Source organism: Athene noctua, chromosome 1, assembly GCF_965140245.1.
Source record: "Athene noctua chromosome 1, bAthNoc1.hap1.1, whole genome shotgun sequence".
NCBI classification, from domain to species: Eukaryota; Metazoa; Chordata; class Aves; order Strigiformes; family Strigidae; genus Athene; species Athene noctua.
In genome coordinates this window covers 73,515,391-73,530,529 of record NC_134037.1, presented here as the reverse complement: position 1 = coordinate 73,530,529, position 15,139 = coordinate 73,515,391, and positions in this window count along the sequence as shown.

Here is a 15,139-nt window from a genome sequence, read left to right as displayed (position 1 = left end):
TTAAAACTCTGAGTCTTGGTAGGTATAATAATCTACGTGAGATAGGAATTAATCTATTTCTGTGATGGTTTTGCTGATTTAAGACAGCTTTAATGTAAACATGCATCTCCAGGGTAAGAAAATCAGGTGGGTCACATCAACAGAGTGTCTGTTGCTTGAAAACTAGAAGGAACAGGTCTCATTCTGAACAAACAGTTTAACTTAAACTCTTGAAGTGCTGTAACAAAAGGATTAATTGCTGCTTGGCTACATAACATTTGTTATTGACAGCATCATGCACAGATGTTAAGCAAATACTGAATAACTGCATGCAATGCTTTTTAAAGGATGTTGAGATTTAGGGAGGGAGTTGGAAAAGAAATCAAGTACTGGGAAGTCTAGGAAAAAAAAACCACTAAGAAAATTACCTGTTATATGTTTAGCTATTGAGAAAGTTGAGGAGCGTCTTGCTTCGCTGCATATATTTCTGTGTGGGAAGAAAATGAGAGATACAAGGTTTTCATGTGTTGGAGAAAAATATAAGGAGGAGGAATGCCTAGAAGATAGATAAAGGAAACTTGAAGATAGAGCACCTTGCTGATGAGGGTGAGCCCTTTGAGCCTGCTACTGAGGGAATAGGTGAGTTAACCATCTATTAGTATCCCCAAATTGAAATCAGTTGTGTTTCTAGTTAAGTTCTCATTAGATGAGTTATTCAGTTCAATCATAATAATCAAAGGCCTTGAAACTCTAGACATCTGCTTCAAGTTTAGTTTTAGAATTTTGTAAGGTAGAAGAAACAAGTAAGAAACTGATTGATTTGTGTACTGATGTATTGTGGCCATGTTACTGCATGCTTATGTAGTGGTCAAATAAGATTACCAGTACCAGCTACATATATATATATATATATATATATATAAAATTCTACTATTTTTTTCTGGAATTCTATGCTGGTAGTAAGCAAATAGTAAGTGTGAATGTAATTAAAGTTGCTGTTGCAAGCTAGGGAAATTTGAAGTGGAGGAAATGTGCCTAGAAAGTACCTGGTGCAGCAAAATTTGTTATTGCCACTATAGGATTTTGCCATCAGTGTAAATACAGAGTGTTTCTGAAGTCTTAAAATTGGTATTTATAATAATCTTGCCTAGTGCTGATTGGATATTAGTTTTATTTTTTTGGTAGAACTAATGACCAAATTCTGAGGTATTAGCTTGTACTACTTGCAGACTTCTTTGTTTTCAAACAAAAAATGACATTAGCTGCTTAAAGTTAAAGAAAATGAGCTATTTGAAAACTTATTTTTTAAAATGTATCCAAGGCTGAAACTCCTTTTTGAGGTGCAGTGAACAGGTTTTGGTAGTAAACTCAAATGTCTCCTCTCACTGCACTGGTATTTTAGTTGAACTTTTTTCTTCTAAATTCAGATTTAAAAATATCCTGGGATAGCCAGTAGCAGAGGTTTCAGTCTAACTGTTTAATACTGGGTTGGACTTGAAGCATATAAATGATTACTAAAAACTGTAGTAGCTGCTCTACTTGGAGGACAGACTTGTCTGACCACCCCTTCTAGGGGGTGGAGGGGGCAGGAACACAAGAAGCTTTCCTGCTTCCTAAAGGAGGATCCTACATCAGTGTCAGCAGGACTCTTGCCCTGGCTTTTTGGATGGGTCTCTGTCCCTTCACATATCCCATAGTCATACCAGGGCTTGGGAGAATTGGAGCAGTGAGTACTGTCTGATATATGAAGAATGGGAGCATGCAGGTCTATGACAGGATTGTGCTTATCTAGGATTGGTGTTTCTCTTTGTGTTGCTTGACCTGAGACAAAACCAGGTTGGAATAACTTTTATTTTAGTATAGTGATCCTGTAGCAAAGAAGGAATCCCAATAGGAATTAATAGGTTGAAACTCCCATCAATATCTGCTGTCTCCTAATAAGAGAGGCCAATTTGTGACAGTGGTGGCTGTGCAGACCCTGCAGGCAGTTCTCCTCACAGCTCTGAACCTGGCTTTGGGTCAGGACCTGCCTTCCTATTTATGCAGCCTTTACTACCGCAGTAAGTATTGGGAAGCCTCATAAAGCAAATGAAAAGACTTCAGTGGATGCTTCAGACTTGTTCAGCAACCCGTACCGAGTCAGAGCCATGTCAAGACTACAGACAGTGTGCCATGATGGTGATTGAGCCAAAGGCACTAGAATTGACTTGAACTGCCACTTTGGTGGTCTAGATAAGTGGGCTTCAGCTGTGTCCTGAGAGTTGCCATAACAGAGAGGACTTCTGCGTGCTGCTTGTGGGTTGCTTCCAGCGTACCTGGACGACCCTGTGGGCAGAGTGGGACAGTGCGTTGCCTAATGCATGTAGAAATGTAGATGATCACGTCTTGACTACCACACCATACCAAAAATGTTGGACTCAACCTTTTTCTAAAGTGGGCCCTCAGGCAGTTTTGTACCTAGTTCTTGCAACTAGTGATCCTCAATGAACTGCCTTTTCTGTTGTCTCTCCAGCCTTAACTTCAGGCCTACCAAAGCAGTAGTTACTAAATCAGTTTTAGCATCCATTGCCTCCAGTACTGTCACGGTGAATTTGTCTACAGCCTGTGTTAATTTTTCCCTGTTCCTTCAAGTTTAACAGCTTGATTATTTCTATTAAGAACATTTTACTACTTAGTGGAAGTGGGAATGTGTCATCTGGTGCTAATTCTGCCACAGAGGCTCTGCTGCCAACACCTAATCAATTCAGAAGACTAGAAAGTATACTATAAACTTTAGTGTCTTCTGAATTAATGGCCTCATACTGCTGGAGCTTACTTTCTGCCTTATTTCTTTGCTTCACTTTCCCAAGTAAGTCTTTATCAGTGTGTGAATGCAACTTGGCCACATACTATAAGGAGAGAACAAAGTTCCTGGAGCTAATCAAACAATTTCTCTTACGTTGGAGGGGGGGGGGCCGGGGGCCAGTGGCCTTTCAGTGTTTTTTCTCCAAATACCTGGAAAGACACTCCAGTAGTGTTTGCAGGGCTGCACAAATGTTCTTGTTTAGAAACCTGAGGGTGTAGTGCAAGTAATAAAACAAGGAATAACTGGTGGCAGACACACAAACTTGTCAGATGGAGACTCCTTTCTGTCTTTTGGAAAAAAAAACCTATCTGTGTTTCCCAAGTTCAGCACTTGTCAGAGATTAACTACCGTCCATCAGGCTCCATCAGGCTTTGCACTGTGTCCAGGCAGTGGCCCTGTGGAGAGGTGAGTACTGGTTGTTCTGGAGTAATGCTGATTTAAGCACATTTGTGTAATCATGTACCAGCTAACTTGCCCAACCCTGAATCCAGTCTTCAGGCTGCTAATAAGCCAGCATGTCAGGCAGAGTATTGGTAGGATGTAATCATCCTTTTCCATTTTTCAGTGTCTGTGATGTGTGTAGTCTCTATTGCTGCTGCCAGTAAGGAATACTGCAGATTTTCAGCCTTGAAATTAGGAAAAAGCATGTTTTTCGTTTGGGAGGGACATGAGCCAACCCAAACATAAAAATAACTCTGATATATACATATACCTAAAAAGCAAGTCTTTCAAATAGGTATAGCTGTACATACGCTATGACCAACTGTCAGTGTCTGTTTTTGAGAGAAAATGAAGCTGTTTAATGTTCCTTTATCTGGACCCATTTAATTCCTGCTTCCTCAACTCCAGCTGTCCTTTTAATACCACTTTCACAGTCATCATAAATGCTTTAATATATTTATTTGGGGAGCTTTTCTGGTGCTAGTTTAGACTTAAAGCAAGCACAAAATGATCCCGTATTGGAAAAAGACTATGTAAGCTATAACTTGTTTGTAAGATTCCTCTCTTTGTACTTATTCTCAAAGGTATTTCTGTTTCCATATCAACAATGTACTACAGCAGTGCATGTTTTATAATGGTAAATCCTTGGAATTTTAATGTCTACCTCAAGTGTCTCCTCTTTCTTTTGTCCTCTGATGTGCTTTGGTCAAGAGCTGCCACTTAACATATTGTATTGATTATTTCTTCATCTATGAAGCTGTGCATTCAGCTCAGCACTTAATCACTCTGAGGCTGGAATTTCTGTCCTTGGCACAAGGACAACGTGTTTAAAAATATATGTCAACTCTTCAAAAATTAGACGTTTTAATGCCATGGTTGAGTGAAGTGATAATTGCTTAACTTTTCCCCTTCTGGTTACCTTTCAAATCTGAAAATCTGAGCATTTCCTGAAATCAGTATGACTTTTTCAATTCTGATCTTGTTAGCTGCTTCCTAATTAATTTAGTAGCTGTATTTCTTGCAGGTTTTTATTTATGGTTGCAGTTGGTATCTGCTCTAACAACTGTTTCCCCCTCTCTCGGAATTCATCTCTAGTGTTCTCTTCCCTTTTGCGACAGAACTTCAAGTATGTCAAAATTATGCCACCTCTACAGCACCAGCAAAGATAACTAGGCTGGGATTCAAGAAAGATCAAATAAAATCGGAGTAACCCACAATATTGCAGTGTCTTCTTTGCTAAATAAATTAGGCTATCATGCTTAGTCCCAATCTTGAGTTTCACATCTCTTTCATAAAAGCAGAATCACCTCTAGGAGAGTGGGTTTATTTTTTTTCTAGGCAGGAAGCACCTGAAAAAAACCCCAACCTTAAAACTCTGGGAGTTGGTTCAATATCTCAGATCAGGCTCATGTATGAGGTTTGCTTTCTAAACAAATAAGACTGGGACTGTTCAGAGCCTTTGTATCTAATCACTGACTCTTGTTAACTAGAAATTGAGAAGCAGCGGTCAAATATGCATCAAGGATGGGAACTCAGATCGAACGGCAGGTATGGTACAGGAATATGCTGACCTTCCACTTCTTTCAAAGTTTACTCCCCCTCTGAACCTTGCTAGTCTCAAATGCTCAAAAATTATGGGGTGAGTAATGTAGGCACTCTGAGACTATGGAGTCCTGAATCTTTTATAATGCATATTAAATTGTTTGATTGTTTCTTGAGATGCTTTTTCAGGGGTCACTTATAAGTTGCTCAATCTGTTGATGGAGGACTGAAACTTCCTTTCCCATCTGCAGTGATTTCAGGAACAGAAATCCTAGAAAGGATGCTGAGCTTGTGATAAAAACATTAAGGTCAGGGACAATCGGGAAAATAACATTTGTAGATGCTGGAGCTGACTGCTCCTGTTCCACTATAGTGCCCTTCTTGATACATCTGTGGAGATCCCCTTGTCGCAGTGGGACCCCAGGTCTGCTTGTGCACAGAAACCCATGAGGTAGACAAGCTAGATAAAATTAAAATATGCTGGCATCAGTTGGGTTTAGAGTTGATGCCGTTTACCTGCTATGAAATTAAATGCAGGCTACTCATTTTGTTTAACTAGAAAGCAACTGCCTTTAAGTTAGGCTAGTGAAAGGGGGCTTTCATATATCAATTCCATGCTTTGTTGTGGTACCTTGGTGAAAAAAACCCCAGTTCTTGGGTGGGTGCTAGGAATAAACAGCTTTTTTTATAAATAGTTGAGGACAGAAAGAAGCAAGCTGTTTTTTTTAAAACATGTTTAAATTGGAAGTGTGTTGCAGTGGAGCCTAGCTAACACCCAAACCAATTATACTTCCAAATTTTGCCCTTTGGGGACAGGAAAAGGCTGTCAGATGCGGGGCTTTCTGCGAATCATGGAAGTCTTTTGAGTTCTTCTCATTAAGTGCCACTTACTGAGAGCAAACAACTCTAATAAATCTAGTTGCTCAAAATTTGACAGAAGATTTGAGCTGTGTAATTTGGGAGATGGATTCACAGCTTTCTATGCCCTGTGTTTGTAGGTTAGGGCGGGCAAACTAAAATGACAACATTTTCATTATATCCTTTTTCTGCAAATGACAAATTAGGTGTGTGGTTCAGTTACCCACACATCTTTCCCACACAATCTGGTGCTGTTCTACTGCTGAGGGAAAGTCAGATAACCAGGGGTTGCTTTCTGTGCCAATCTTTGGACATGGATTATCTTATAGAAGGGTGTAAGTGCTGCTGGGAGATATTAAAAATAGTATGTTATTCTCCAGTTCATGGGGACACCCCCCGCTTTAGGGTAATGGAGGGAATGGGAAGGGTTCCCAGAGGAGGGACAAGACTGTGGGAGGGCCAGGGATCCCACCTGTTTATCACATGTTGGGCAACTTGGAGCTGAGCAGAGGTAAATGCTTACAACTCAATTCCTTGAGAGTGCACAAAAGACTTAGTTATTTACTTAGGGATAGCAAAGGAGTGAAATTTTATATTCAAAGTAAATACCACAAAATATCTTTTTCCCCTATTTGGCATTAAACTGCACTGAGTTCTCTCCTTAGTTCTAGTGCCCATTCAGCTTGTCACAGCCTGAGGTTTCTGTCCCATCCATCCTGTTCAGACCTAAGTATCTCTTAGTGTCTGCTGTTTTGTTATCTGAATGTCTTCTGCTTTGCAGATTTTGGAGAAATGTTTTCCACAAGAGGGTATAAGACAGCACTTTGCGTTATCCCACTGCCATGACAGAAACGGGCTGTTAATTCCTACTTCTTCCCCTATCCCTACTTGGATCATGACTATGTACTATCCATCACTGCTTAGGGAAAGAAGGGCTCCAGAGAGCACAACCTACCTACGTGTTCCTGTTGAGACTCAGGTAAAACATACAGATCTTCACATGCTCACACAGAGGCTGCCTAAAGTGGTGTCAGCAAGTCCCACAGCGTGGGTAGTGCTCCCTCCTTGTACAGTCTCAGGCAGGCATGTCAACCGGTGCTTAGTCAACAGCAGTGTCAAAAAGCAAGGAGCAGCACTTCCTCTCCTCTTCACGGGGCTCTTAACAGTCAATGTACCAAAAGCTTGTGTACTGGACAGTCTGTTGCCTGCAGGAAGACAAACGTGAACTCTTCTGTGTCTAATATCAGGTCACATTGTCAAAACAGATTGTGGTGATTCTCTCTGAAGAAAGAAAAGTCTTCATCATCTCAAGTCCTGGTGTCCTTCGTAGCTTTGGCAGCAGAGCTTCTTCTCAGGACAGCAATTTCCTAAACAAGATGCTGCTAGTATTTAACTGTATAGCAGTATTTTTTTCTTCCTTTATTCTAGTTTCCTAAAGGAGTGGAATCGGTCCTTTTAGTAGTTGACATGTCAAAAGCATCCACAATGAGACTACAGGAAGCTGGCGGTGACTTGGAAAAAAGAAGCAAATCTGCAGGGAGTATCTTGGCTGATTCGGTGGCTTTCTAACATCTTTTCCTCCCAGCTGGACCTGCCTCATGGCAGCAAAGGCCCTGTCTATGCTGAGCACATCAAAGGCAGAAACAGCACACTGACTTCTTTAATTTCTGAGGATTAATGTGTTTTACTGTAAGATGACCACCTAAATGAATGCTGAGTAGCCTTGTTCATGTTTCTCTTTCTCTATCACCTCTTCACTTGCTCACTGGCAAGAGTCATAAATAATGTAGTATTTTAAAAACACCTTTTGAAAGAAGAAAAATATTATAATTGTAACGTCTGTAGTATAAGATCACTTCTGAGGGTGAGCTATGGTGGATGTAACAAGTGAGAATCCTTGCTGAGGGACTGTTGTTGGTTGGGTTCATTTCAAAGGTTTAAATAGGATTAAGGTATTTACTATTATTAATGGGAAAATATTCCTCCAGAACACTAGGGATACACCTTTTTTTTTAATGCCACAGAAGAGTAGTCTATGGGTAAATATAGAGTTCCTGTAGTCTAAATAGTCTAGCTTGAAGCTTGCTCAGCCTCACCAAAGATTTTTCTCTTACTAACAACACACACTGCTTATTCTGCTTCAAGCTTTTTAAGAGCAAGGGCTGAGACATTCATAATTAACTGCTGATTTGAAGGTCCTTGATTTACCAGTTTTCCAGCATGGGGCACTTTAAAAGGACTATTATTTAAATAATAATGACTCTCTTAACAATGTTTCTCACCTGGAACACAATGAATTTGAGACTCCCAACTCACTGGCCATTCTTGAAAATCTTCTGGATATTGACAAGATGAATGACTAGTATACACCTATTCAAGTAGTGCCTTGTGACTGCTTGGTGCTATAGCAGTAAATAAATAATAAAAAGTCAGGTTTTATGGTTTTGTAAACTGCCTTTTTCTGACAGGATAATGTTAACATCTGATTTGTATAGCAGGCAGTAAGTGCTTTTGTCATATAAAAATAATGGGTTAAAATAAAAACCCCTTCCAAATCATCTTATGTTACATCAACTCTTTTTAAAATGCAGTGGATAACATTGTCAGCTGTTTGTTTAACACCAGCCACTGATTTCTCCTTTGTCCCTAGTGTGTATGCAGAACTTTGTGCTATTTGCAGGAGGGAGATGTGTTTTGGTGTGTTTGCATGACTCAGTTCAGGGCATACGAGATTCTCTGCTGCAGAGTGTGGCCTTGCTCCGCTCCACATGCTGGGAAGGTCATCTGCAGCAGGCTAAGGAAGGGAATAAATCAATGAACCAAGCAAAGGCAGTCACTGGTAAGTAGCTAAGAATAAAGAGAAAGGCTTGGGTATGCAGTATTCACCATCAGTAAAAAGAGCTTGAAATCCTTAAGCCAAATGGTGCATTTCTGAGCTCGGGGTGAGGCTTGGAGGAAGCCTGAGTTATCAGATCTTGGAATGCTGTGGCCTGAATGAAGGTCAGCTTCAGACAATGTTTGCTGACAAGTGCAATAGATGAGTTGCTTCGTGAGCTGGCTTTAATGGACTTGAATGAAATAAGAAACGTTGGATGCTGAGTGTTGTTAAAGAGTTTTGTGTAGGAAGCCATTAACTCTTGGTTTTGGAGCCCTGCTGGTTTTGCCTAGTGGAAAACCCTGGGGGGCTCTTTCTGACCCAGCTGGGAGGGAAGAAGAAACCTGAGTACCTGACTGCAAGGTTTACAGCCCAGTGGGCAGCCTGAAAAGAGCTGGATGATTCAAATGCACTATTAAAACAGTGCAGCTGCTCTGGGAAGGAAGTAGCATGTGTGGGGTTTCTTGGGTGCTTAATCTCTTCTTAGTTTTATGTATTGAATGAAATATCTTCTAAACTGGCTGCTCTGGCTATGTTAATGCTGCCTTGGCACGCCTCCTTTCAGATGTTGCCAGGGCTTGACCCAGCTCAGTAGAAAGGCTAAATAAAATATTCTTGACCTGGTATGGAGCAAGCCCTACGTTGCTCCTGCTGTGCTTGCCCCCTTGGGGCACTCCACTATGCCTGTACCTGTGGCCCCGAGGCTGTGGTGCCTGTCCTTCCCTCCCTTGCCCACACACCGACCCCTCCTGCTTTGGCAGCCCTTCTTTGCCTTACAGGGGAGGGCAGCTTGACCTGCCTCTCTCTGCACCTCCTCTTCTTCCCCAGGGCTCTGTTCAGCTGCAGCATCTTGGTGCTGCTCAATAGTGCAAGGAAGATGCATAGGTCTCGGGTCGAGCTGAGGGCTGGTGCTCACGGCCAAGAGGCTGCACAGCATCACCCTGTGAGAAATGACAGGGATCTCCCAAGCTATGACTTCTGTAATGTACCTGGGGGGTGTTCTGGGCATCTGACCTGTTCAGAAGGGAGGCAGTTGCAATACAGATGAGCTTGACTGCAATAAAGAAAACATGCAGTTTATCTTTTCAGCTCTGCAAACTGGGGTTTAAGCTAACAGCCCCCTGTGTGGCCTAGAGAAATGTCACTTCTGTGCATCAGCCCCCCCCCCCCCCCCTTGCACTAATGGTCCAGAGCTGGTTTTGTCACAGGGGTATTGTCAGGATAAATGCAGCTGAGGCAGGAAAGCATTGTGGTGACATGAGCTGCTTGACTGTCTTGGATCGAATGCAATAAACAGGATGTGTAACTCACACATGTAGTTTCACCTTGAAGTAAATTTACTTAGCTTGCCTCAAAACTGTATTGATATTTTAAATTGGAAAACAAAACCAACCCCAAAGTCCAGTGTATAGAGACAAGAAAGGTTATTTTTAACAGTGTGGGAAGTCCTGTAGTTACAAGGCTAATGCTACCCATGGTATGTGCCTTGTGTTTTGCTCAACAGAAGCAGAGCCCTCTTGGGTTACAAAGCTGAAGGGGAATAGCAAGCTGGTGTGCTAATAATTCCTGTTACTATTTTTAAATTTCTGCCTGTGTTGTTTGTAGTGTTGTTACCCAGCAGTGCCTTTTGATGCCAGGTTACTTGAGGCAAAGTTGGTGTTTCCACTTAAGTCTGTATTAATCTTCTGCCTTCTTGTTTGCTTTTTTTCACTTATGTTGTAGTCTTATGCTATTGTGCTTAAAAAAAAATAAATATATATATATATATATATATCTTGTAGCCAGAACTGAATTTGAGGACTTTTGTTGTCTGGTTCAGATACTCAGTTGTATTTGCAGATTCGCAGCACCCTGCCTTTGTGACCTTAGTTGTGGGTACACAAAATGACTTATATGACTTTTATGTTTTTCTGATGGCTTGATGCTTTCTTGGTTCAGCAGTGTTTGCACATAGAATTGACATGTACAGGCAAGCTGACAGGTCAAATAATTATACGCATAAAGGTTCTTCTTGTGTGTCTGTCCCAATCCCCAGCAGAAGCTTGCAGGGAGTCGTGATCTGCCGCTGTGGGGTTTGGTGAGCCCTCTGCACTGCTGGCAGAGCTGTCTGGGAAATCTGGCTCCCTTGCAAGGGCTCTGGTGATACATACTGACAACTGTGAGGATGCCTGTGGAAGGAGAGCTGCTGAACCAGCAAACAAGACAGCTATTAGCAGTAAAAGCTGAAACATTCAAGAGAATTCCCATGAAAGAAAGGGAATCTTCTGTAGGAGTAGGGAAGGTCAATGTACAGCTTGTCCTCTGCAGTAACTCTGTCTCTCACCCCTTCAGTGCACAGGGAGATGCCTGTGCATCCGATGCCAGTCAGCTTGTGGCACTGTGATAAAGCATCTCTTCTCTGGAGGCGGCAGGACTGCCTATCTGCTTCTGTGTTCCCGCAGTGACAAGCAGCCTTCCCAGGTGTGCAGAGCACGTAGAGAAAGGGACAGCTCAATTTTGGAGTCATGGAGGCAGATGGTGGAGAAGGAGAGGAAGGAGGTGTGAACAGGGAGGTCCTTACCTGTCTCACCGAAGTCTTAGAAGCCTGTTGCTGATGTCTCCTGTGTGCCTGCACACAGAGGTGTAATATAAAGGTTATACCAATGTGCTATTCCGGGGGGGGTTTAAATTATTAATGTGCAACACAGCAACAACTGAACCTGCTGTTAGATGGTACTTTGTAAGACCTTTTAAAATATTTAGTACTTACAAACAGAATGAAGCAAGCAAACAAGAGTGGCTAAATGGTTGAGGATGCACTTAATTTTTAAACAGTTAAAAACAAATTAGGCAACGCTTCAGAGGACAAGTGAACAAAGGCCGTTTGCCTTGTACTGAGTGGTCTGCCTGGCAATAGGGGACCATCTGCCTGATCTGGATTTCTGTGTGGGGCTCACTGATCAGTTCAATGGACAATGCTGTTAGAACGACGATCCTGCAGACTCAGCTGCTTGGCAGCTCCTCGATTTATCTTTTCGGTCAGCCACCATGGGAACCAGGCACTTTCCTTTCTAAACATGCATCTGCTGTGGGCAAATTTCGCTGTGGTATGTCCTTGTAGACCTGAGCTGGAGCTCTTGCTCTGCCAGCTTCCCTCTATTTTCCCTTCTGTGTGGGTGGATGTTGCCAGAGCCAACGGATAGCGATCACACTTCCCCCAGGCAAAGAAAATAAAAAATATTCCCCAGCAGCTTTCTTGATTCCTATTCTGAAGTCCTGTTTATCTTATCAATATTCATGGTGCTCTAGATATTTTCAAGGCAGGGGGAGATTAACTAGGTTCAGGGAAGTGCTGTTCTCGTTAGGGATTGTGAAGCAGATGAACAACTTGCCCGAGCTCGTGCAGAAAGTATGGGGTGGGGGCTTTGCCTCTGAGTTTGCTGGACTTACTGTTTTCCCTGGCTGCTGCTGCAGGAGCTCAGCATGGTGTCCCTCCCGCTGTTGCTGGTGGCATCCAGAAACAGTGAGGGGTAGATGTTTGTGCTGCTTTACAGCAGTTGGGTGGGAGGAGTGGGTATGACTTCCTGACTTCAGTCCTCCAGGAAAGGTTCATGACTTTTGCAGCGGTTAAAACAGTAATCTAGGGTCCCCGCAAAGGGAGAAAAACCCAACAAACCCAGCTCAGGCCTGGATGCAGGAGCAGCTCTGCTTAGAGCATCTCCTTTCTGCCTACTGAAGCCAAGGGGCAGGAATAGCTCTCCCAGAGCTCCAAAAGTCTGGTGGCTCTGTGGGACATGTTTGCACGTGGGGCTGGGCTGCCAAACTCGGGCTGCCCAGGACAGCTGCTGGCTGTGGGGTTGAGGTTAGTAGAGAGGGTGAGGAAGTGAACATGCCTCAGGGAAATGCTGCGCTTGAGCCTGGTCCCTCCCTGCACCAGAAGGGAAGGTAATGTGTGACACTGAATTGTGCTGGAATAAAATGGGTATGAAAGAGAGCTTGTGTGAAGTCAGAAGAGCTGTGTCTGAGAAGAAAGGTGAAGATAGGAACTGATTGTGTGTGAAAGAGATGCAGGGGAGCAGCATGTGTGCAAGGTAGAGGAGGGGAAATAAATGGAGAGGGAGCTTGCGAGGCAGGGAGCAGCCTGAGGTCAAATGAGAAAAAGTGGAACAGAGTACAGGCAAGTGATACTAGATATAATAAAAATCCAAATAGAACACTCAGAAAGGGCTAGAGAGCATAAAATGATGTGTGGCAGGGGAAAAAAGACTAAAATAATGAAAATAAAGTAAAAATTACAAGGGCTGCAGAAATAGCGGGAGATAATTAACATTAAACAGAACAAGTGCGCACTCATTTACTAGGGTAGATCAATGCTATATTTATTTAGGTAGCACAAATACCTTTCAAGGTGCTTAAAAGGATTCTATGGTTCTGGCCACTGCATAGCAGGTGCCAGCTGTAATAGGTGACAATAAATAATTATAGGTGGGAAGGCTAGAGTTACTTATCATTAAAATTTCCTGACCCTGCTCATTATAAGATCCTTGTTTCAGTTACAGCTCTAAGAAGCTATGACTAGGCTGTAATTTTTCCATACCAGCTGTCTGCCTCAGGTTGAATATCTTTGAAAAACAGCATTTCAAGATAACTGGGACAAGACTGGGAGCATGCAGGAGATGGAAGTGGGGAGAGAAAATAAGAGTATAAAAGCATCATTTTTGTGCTTAAGGACAAAATCAAGAAGACAAAAGCCCAGCTGGAGCAAAGACTTGAGACAGACCTTAAGGGTAACAAGGAGGAATCCTGCAGGTATGCTAGCTGCTAAAAGAAATTCAGGGTAAATACGGTTCTACTCATAGATGGGACAGGCAATCTAGAGATGATTGGAAAAGAAGAGGCTGAGGTGCTCAAGGACTTGAAAAACAATGTCAGAGATGAAGGACCCAAATCCCCCCCGCTGGTGCCAGGCAGTATATCAAGGAGCAATGCCCACAGACTGCACCATAGGGTGTTTGGATTGGACCTGAGAAAAAGGAGAGCGATGCTGCATAGGAAAAGGTACCCACAGGGGATCTGGACTGTTTGGGGACTGAGCTAGACAAATCTGCAACTGACCTGGTGTGGCTTTTCTAATTGCCCTGCTGTGAGTGGGGAACTACTGCCTCCCAGCCAGCATCACCTTGGTGCTGTGATGGAAAATGTTGCTGTGATTATTCTGGAAAAAGGTCTGGTGAGTTTTTATCTGAGAGGATTTAGTGTCTCTGTATTTTAGCCTTGAGAGGCAAAAGAGGTCAGTTTTTCTGCTCATGGGTAGAGGACCCAAAGCAGCCTTTATTTCTAAGCCCATAATAACAATCCAAGTTTTTCTCTTTCACTCTTCCTCTGCTGTCAGGAGGCGTGTGGGAAGGCCTTGGGCAAAATGTCCCATCTTCTTCCCTGGTGCCACAGATGATAAAAGAAGCAAACCAGGTTTGGCTCTCAGTTGTGTGTCTCTTTGAAGTGGCAGCAGTCAGCTGCGCATCTAAACTCTGGCACGTATTTTCCCCCATTTGACATCTGAATGTTTCTGACATGCTCAGAGATCTGATAGGGATGACAGACTTGAAAAAAGCAGGAGGCAGTGACTAATTCTTTCTCCAGAGCAGGGATTAAATTGTGTCTCATGCGGGGAAAGGAAGAAACAAACTATTGAATAACTGCAAAGTGAAACCCAATTATTCTGTGCAGTAAATAAGGGAAGAGTCCTGTGGAAAAAAGATGTGGTCACATCATAAAGTAAATGAAAACAACTGGCAGAGGTGATGTTTGTCTTCTCAGGTTTCGGTCACCTGTGTAGTGCTTGGTGTCAGACAGTCAGGTTTAAGCAGGAAAAGTCTCTGCAGCAGTCTTTCACACCAGGCTCTAGTTTACCCTGAAACCAGCATCTTGTAAAAACTGCACTGGTGTCTTTGTAGACCCCCTTTTAATTTAGCAAGCACTTAGTACGTGAAGAGTGGGTGCAGGAAAACAGGCAGTGTATCTGTATGTCTACTGTCTGCGGGGTGGGAACGTTACTGATGTAGTTACAGGAATTCAGAGACGTGGTTTCAAATGTAATGTGTGAGAGAGAGAGCCCAGCTGAACAAGGTGAAGACATGAAGCTTAGCACAGAGTAGGGGATGTTTACTTGCTGCCTCCCTCTTGGCCATCCCACAGGAGGGAAAATTCTTATGTGGGTTTAAAGTCAGGAACCAGGGCAGAAGAAAATGTGTGGTTCTTGCAGCAGAGGAGCTCCTTGGGGGTCTGTGCAATTCAGCAGATTTATATGTGACCTGGAAGAAGGGGGTCAGCTGTGAGCTGCCCAAATTTGCTGATGGCACTAAATTGTTCAAATTAGTAAGGAGCAGGACTAGCTGTGAAGATGTGTAGAAAGAACCTTGTAAGACTGAGTGACAGAGCAAAAATATTACACATGAAATTCAGTACAAATAACTGTTAAGGGATGCACATAAGAACAAAACAATTATAACTCCATATATATAAAATAATAGCGCAGATAAGTGATGAGGGAGCATGAGAATATAATTCAGGAGCTTGATCTGGGGTTATATAAAATACCTGAAAACACTGGCAGTGGTCAG